Source organism: Arachis hypogaea, chromosome 17 (genome assembly GCF_003086295.3).
Source record: "Arachis hypogaea cultivar Tifrunner chromosome 17, arahy.Tifrunner.gnm2.J5K5, whole genome shotgun sequence".
Lineage (NCBI taxonomy): Eukaryota > Viridiplantae > Streptophyta > Magnoliopsida > Fabales > Fabaceae > Arachis > Arachis hypogaea.
This window is the reverse complement of record NC_092052.1, coordinates 82,847,013-82,853,679: the sequence shown is the minus strand read 5'-3', so window position 1 is coordinate 82,853,679 and position 6,667 is coordinate 82,847,013. Positions and strand designations below refer to the sequence as shown.

Below are 6,667 nucleotides of genomic sequence, written 5' to 3'. Positions count from 1 at the left end.
CTACTTCCTGGGCTTCCGAGCCAGGTGTGGAAATGGAAGAGGAGTGGCGTCTCCTGTGGCTTCAGCGCCCTTTGATGCCTCATTCCTTGGTGGGGTTGCTTCTTCTTCAACCACTTCTTGTACTACAGCCTCTTCTTCAGTATCCTCTACCTCAACAATGTCTTCAACTGAGATGTCTGCTTTTGAGCTTGGCTCCTCATGACTTCTCTCTTGCAGTATGGTTCTGGACCTTAAAGTAATGGCATTGATTCCTCCTTTGGGGTTAGGTATTGAGAGGGAAGTGCACTGGAGCCTGCAGGTTGATAGTTGAGGGTGGAAGGTGGTTACAACCGGGAGATGAGAGCTTGTAAGATGGTGTTAAGATCGTTTATGGTAGAGTTAATTGAATTCTGAAGGTTTTTTTGTCCCTGAGCAATAGAGTGAAGAAACTCATCATTGGAAGAGGAAGAGGGATAAGGTATTTGAGGGGCTTGCTGCTGGTTGTTTTGAGGTACCTGGGCTTGCCTTTGGTGAGGCGCTCTGTAAAGCTGGTTTTGGTTCTGTTGATATCGGTTCTGCTGATTGCTGTTGTTGTTCCACCTCTGACTGCCACCATTATCTCTACCTCCTTGGTTGTAGCTGTCCCTCCATCCTTGGTTAGAGTTACCTCTCCACCCTTTGTTAGAGTTATCCCTCCATTCCTGATTGGAGTTGTCTTGCCAACCTTGACTGTAGTTCCTATCTTGGTTAGAATTACTGCCCTGTTGATTGTATCCATGATTTGGGTGGTCATAGAAGTTATGGGTAGCTGCCAAGGTGGTGTCTTCTTGTTGGAGCTGTGGACACTCATCAATGTAATGAGTATAGCATGCACATATTCCGCACACTCTCTGAGGAACCAGCTATTGACACTCTTGTTGTGGAGGAGGCTGAGGTTGTTGTTGATTCAACTGTAGCTGCTTCAGTATGTTGGTCATCTCTCCCAGAGTCTGTGTGAGAGCAACAGTGTCACTACTAGAGGAGACCTCCGTAATAGCTTTGGGATGGTTGTTCCGGTGCCTGTGGTTCCGAGTAGACTCAGCTAGATCGGTGATCAGTGGCCACGCTTTGTCTACCTTCTTATACTTCTTCAGAGAGCCATTTCTCGTACCATCTAATGTAGTCCTGTCTTGAGGCTTCATGTCTTGTGTGAAATAGCTGATCAACATCAACTTGTCAATCATGTGGTGGGGACAGGAGTCTAGGAGATTCCTGAAGCGTTCCCAATACTCATAAAGAGTCTCTGTTTCACCTTAAATAATGCAGGAGATCTCTTTCCTCAGTCTATCAGTAACTTCAGCAGGAAAGTATTTATCCAGGAATTCCCTTCTGAATAGATCCCAATTAGTAACAATTACCGCAGGCTGAGTGTAGTACCACTCCCTCGCCTTTTCCTTGAGAGAAAACGGGAAGGCGGATAGAAAAATAGCAATCTCGTATGCACCATGATGCCTAACAGTTGAGCAGGCTATATGAAAATCTCTGAGGTGCTTGAGAGGCTCTTGAGCAGATAAGCCATGAAACTTAGGAAGTAGGTTGATTAGTGCAGTCTTCAGTTCAAAATATGCGGCCAGATTTGGGTGATGCACTTGATACGGTGGCAGTCTAAAGTACGGAGCTCCTGCTTCCAGGAGAGTAATCCTTCAGGGCTCCGCCATATTAACTGCGCGTAAATCAATAGAATCAGTAGAAGATGAGCTTGTTTCTTCCTCAAATGACGCTTCAGATTCGCTCTCAGATAGGTGATGAGCGGATAATTTATACGCTTTTTGGCATTTTTTTATGTTTTTAGTAGGATCTAGTTAATTTTAGGGATGTTTTTATTATTTTTTATGTTAAATTCACATTTCTAGACTTTACTATGAGCTTGTGTGTTTTTCTGTGATTTCAGGTATTTTCTGGCTGAAATTGAGGGACTTGAGCAAAAATCAGATTCAGAGGTTGAAAAAGGACTGATGATGCTGTTGGATTCTGACCTCCCTGCACTCAAAGTGGATTTTCTGGAGCTAGAGAACTCAAAATGGCGCGCTTCCAATTGCGTTAGAAAGTAGATATCCAGGGCTTTCCAGCAATATATAATCGTCCATACTTTGGCCGAGTTTAGACGACGTAAAAGGGCGTTGAACGCCAGTTCTACGCTGCAGTCTGGAGTTAAACGCCAGAAACACGTTACGAACCAGAGTTGAATGCCAGAAACACGTTGCAACCTGGCGTTCAACTCCAGAAAGAGCCTCTGCACTTGTAACATTCAAGCTCAGCCGAAGCACACACCAAGTGGGCCCCGGAAGTTGATTTATGCATCAATTACTTACTTCTGTAAACCCTAGTAACTAGTTTAGTATAAATAGGACTTTTTACTATTGTATTAGAGATCTTTGGATCATCTTGGGACGTCTGGTTCTTAGATCATGGGGACTGGCCATTCGGCCATGCCTGAACCTTTCACTTAAGTATTTTCAAACGGTAGAGTTTCTGCACTCCCCTAGATTAAGGTGTGGAGCTCTGCTGTTCCTCATGAATTAATGCAAAGTACTACTGTTTTTCTATTCAATTCAACTTATTCCGCATCTAAGATTTTCATTCGCACTTCAACATGAATGTGATGAACGTGACAATCATCATCATTCCCTATGAACGCGTGCCTGACAACCACTTCCGTTCTACCTTAGATTGAATGAGTATCTCTTGGATCTCTTAATCAGAATCTTTGTGGTATAAGCTAGATTGATGGCGGCATTCATGAGAGTCCGGAAAGTCTAAACCTTGTCTGTGGTATTCCGAGTAGGACTCTGGGATTGAATGACTGTGACGAACTTCAAACTCGCGAGTGCTGGGCGTAGTGACAGACGCAAAAGGAGGGTGAATCCTATTCCAGTATGATCGAGAACCTCAGATGATTAGCCGTGCTGTGACAGAGCATTTGGACCATTTTCACAAGAGGATATGATGCAGCCATTGACCACGGTGATGCCTCCAGATTATTAGTCATGCAGTGACAGCGCATCGGACCATTTTCCAGAGAGGATGAAAAGTAGCCATTGACAATGGTGATGTCCTTACATAAAGCCAGCCATGGAAAGGAGTAGGACTGATTGGATGAAGACAGCAGGAAAGCAGAAGTTCAGAGGGACGAACGCATCTCCATACACTTATCTGAAATTCTCAGCAATGATATACATAAGTATTTCTATCTTTATTTTCTGTCTATTTATTATTTATTTTCGAAAACTCCATAATCAATTATTATCCGCCTGACTGAGATTTACAAGATGACCATAGCTTGCTTCATACCAACAATCTCCGTGGGATCGACCCTTACTCACGTAAGGTTTTATTACTTGGACGACCCAGTGCACTTGCTGGTTAGTTGTATCGAAGTTGTGACTGAAAAACGATTTATTAAGACGTGCGTACAGAGTTTTTGGCGCCGTTGCCTGAGATCACAATTTTGTGCACCAAGTTTTTGGCACCGTTGCCGGGGATTGTTCGAGTTTGGACAACTGACGGTTCATCTTGTTGCTCAGATTAAGTAATTTTCTTTTTGTTTTATTTTCAAAAATATTTTCAAAAAAAAATTTTTAAATAAATGTTTTCAAAAATATATTTTTCTTCAGAATTTTTAAGAATGAATTCTAGTGTTTCATGATGATTTGTTGAATCCTGGCTGGCTGTAAGCCATGTCTAATCTTTTGGACTGGGGTTTCAACTTATCATCACAAGAGCTTGTTGATCTTCACACACTTAGTTGCTCTATACATGGAAGGTATCAATATCTTCTAAAGCTTGGCTGGCTAGTAAGCCATGCCTAACCCTCAGATTGGAGCTTTAGACTAAGAGTACACGATTCCTGGAATTCATATTAAAAATTTTGGAATCCTTATTTTTCTTTTTCACATTAATTTTCGAAAAATCCAAAAAAAAAATCATAAAATCATAAAAAAATAAAAAAAAATATTTTGTGTTTCTTGTTTGAGTCTTGAGTCAATTTCAAGTTTGGTGTCAATTGCATTTTTTTCTAAAAATTCTTGCATAAAATTTTCGAAAAATTCATGCATTCATAGTGTTCTTCATGATCTTCAAGTTCTTCTTGGTAAGTCTTCTTGTTTGATCTTGATGTTTTCTTGTTTTGCATCTTTTCTTGTTTTTCATGTGCATTTTTGCATTCATAGTGTCTGAACATGAAAGATTTCTAAGTTTGGTATCTTGCATGTTTTCTTTGTATCAAAAAAATTTTTCAAAAATATGTTCTTAATGTTCATCATGATCTTCAAAGTGTTCTTGGTGTTCATCTTGACATTCATAGCATTCTTGCATGCATTCATTGTTTTGATCTAAAAATTTTCATGCATTGCATCATTTTGATGTTTTTCTCTCTCATCATAAAAAAATTCAAAAAAATCAAAAAAATATCTTTCCCTTTTTCCTCTCATAAAATTCGAAAATTTGAGTTGACTTTTTCAAAAATTTTTAAAATCTAGTTGTTTTCTATGAGTCAAATCAAATTTTCAAATTTTATCTTTTTCAAAATCTTTTTCAAAAATCATATCTTTTTCACTTTTCTTATTTATTTTCGAAAATTTTTAAAATATTTTTCAAAAATCGTTTTCTTATCTTTACCACATAATTTTCGAAAATAACATCATCAATTAATGTTTTGATTCAAAAATTTCAAGTTTATTACTTACTTGTTAAGAAAGATTCAAACTTTAAGTTCTAGAATCAAATCTTTTTCAAAACTAATTTCAATCATATCTTTTCAAAAATATCTTTTCATCTTATCTTTTTCAAAATCATATTTTTTTCAAAAAATTGATTTTAAAATATCTTTTCTAACTTCTTATCTTCTTATCTTTTCAAAATTGATTTTCAAATTTGTTTCAACTAACTAACTAACTTTTTGTTTGTTTCTTATCTTTTTCAAAACTACCTAACTAACCCTCTCTCTCTAATTTTCGAAAATATCTCCCTTTTTTTAAAAAATTCTTTTTAATTAACTAATTATTTTTATTTTTTGATTTTAATTTTATTCCTAATTTTCGAAAATTACTAACCTTTTTCAAAAACTAATTTCAAAAATCACTAACCATTTTTCAAAAATAATTTTCAAAAATTCTCTTTCTCTCTCATCTCTTTCTATTTATTTATTCATCTATTAATACTTCTCTTCATCTCACATCTCTGCTCTCCTCACCCTTATGTTTCTTTCTTTACATTACATTCTTTTCTTCTTCCACTCACCTAAGGGAACCTCTATACCTGGGCAAAAAGGATCCCTATTATTATTTTTCTGTTCCCTCCTTTTTCATATGAGCAGGAGCAAGGACAAGAATATTCTTGTTGAAGCAGATCCAGAATCTGAAAGGACCCTGAAGAGGAAACTAATAATGCAAGGAGAATGCTTGGTGACTTCACTGCACATAATTCCAATTTACATGGAAGAAGCATCTCAATTCCTGCCATTGGAGCAAACAATTTTGAGCTGAAACCTCAATTAGTTTCTCTGATGCAGCAAAACTGCAAGTTTCATGGACTTCCATCTGAAGATCCTTTTCAGTTCTTAACTGAATTCTTGCAGATCTGTGATACTGTTAAAAGTAATGGAGTAGATCCTGAAGTCTACAGGCTCATGATTTTCCCTTTTGCTGTGAGAGACAGAGCTAGAATATGGTTAGACTCTCAACCTAAGGATAGCCTGAACTCTTGGGATAAGCTGGTCAAGGCTTTCTTAGCCAAGTTCTTTCCTCCTCAAAAGCTGAGTAAGCTTAGAGTGGATGTTCAAACCTTCAGACAAAAAGAAGGTGAATCCCTCTATGAAGCTTGGGAGAGATACAAGGAACTGACCAAAAAGTGTCCTTCTAACATTCTTTCAGAATGGACCATCCTGGATATATTCTATGATGGTCTGTCTGAACTAGCTAAGATGTCATTGGATACTTCTGCAGGTGGATCCATTCACCTAAGGAAAACACCTGCAGAAGCTCAAGAACTCATTGACATGGTTGTTAATAACCAGTTTATGTACACTTCTGAGAGGAATCCTATGAGTAATGGGACGCCTCAGAAGAAGGGAGTTCTTGAAATTGATACTCTGAATGCCATATTGGCTCAGAATAAAATATTGACTCAGCAAGTCAATATGATTTCTCAGAGTCTGAATGGAATGCAAGCTGCATCCAACAGTACTCAAGAGGCAGTTTCTGAAGAAGAAGCTTATGATCCTGAGAACCCTGCAATAGCAGAGGTGAATTACATGGGTGAACCATATGGAAATACCTATAACCCCTCATGGAGAAATCATCCAAATCTCTCATGGAAGGATCAAAAGCCTCAACAAGGCTTTAATAATGGTGGAAGAAATAGGTTTAACAATAGTAAACCTTTTCCATCATCCACTCAGCAACAGACAGAGAACTCTGAACAAAATACCTCTAATTTAGCAAACTTAGTCTCTGATCTATCTAAGGCCACTGTAATTTTCATGAATGAAACAAGGTCCTCCATTAGAAATTTGGAAGCACAAGTGGGCCAGCTGAGTAAAAGGATCACTGAAATCCCTCCTAGTACTCTCCCAAGCAATACAGAAGAAAATCCAAAAGGAGAGTGTATGGCCATTGAATTGATCACCATGGCCGAACCTGTAAGGAAGGGA

At 38.2% G+C, this 6,667-nt stretch overlaps 1 non-coding gene across 1 annotated transcript; it reads right to left on the bottom strand.

The window, feature by feature from the left end:
- Positions 1-5,776: 5,776 nt before the first annotated feature.
- On the bottom strand, positions 5,777-5,880 carry LOC112768610 (small nucleolar RNA R71). The gene has a single exon (XR_003186017.1). It is a non-coding gene; the product is annotated as a small nucleolar RNA R71 (small nucleolar RNA).
- Positions 5,881-6,667: the final 787 nt, after the last annotated feature.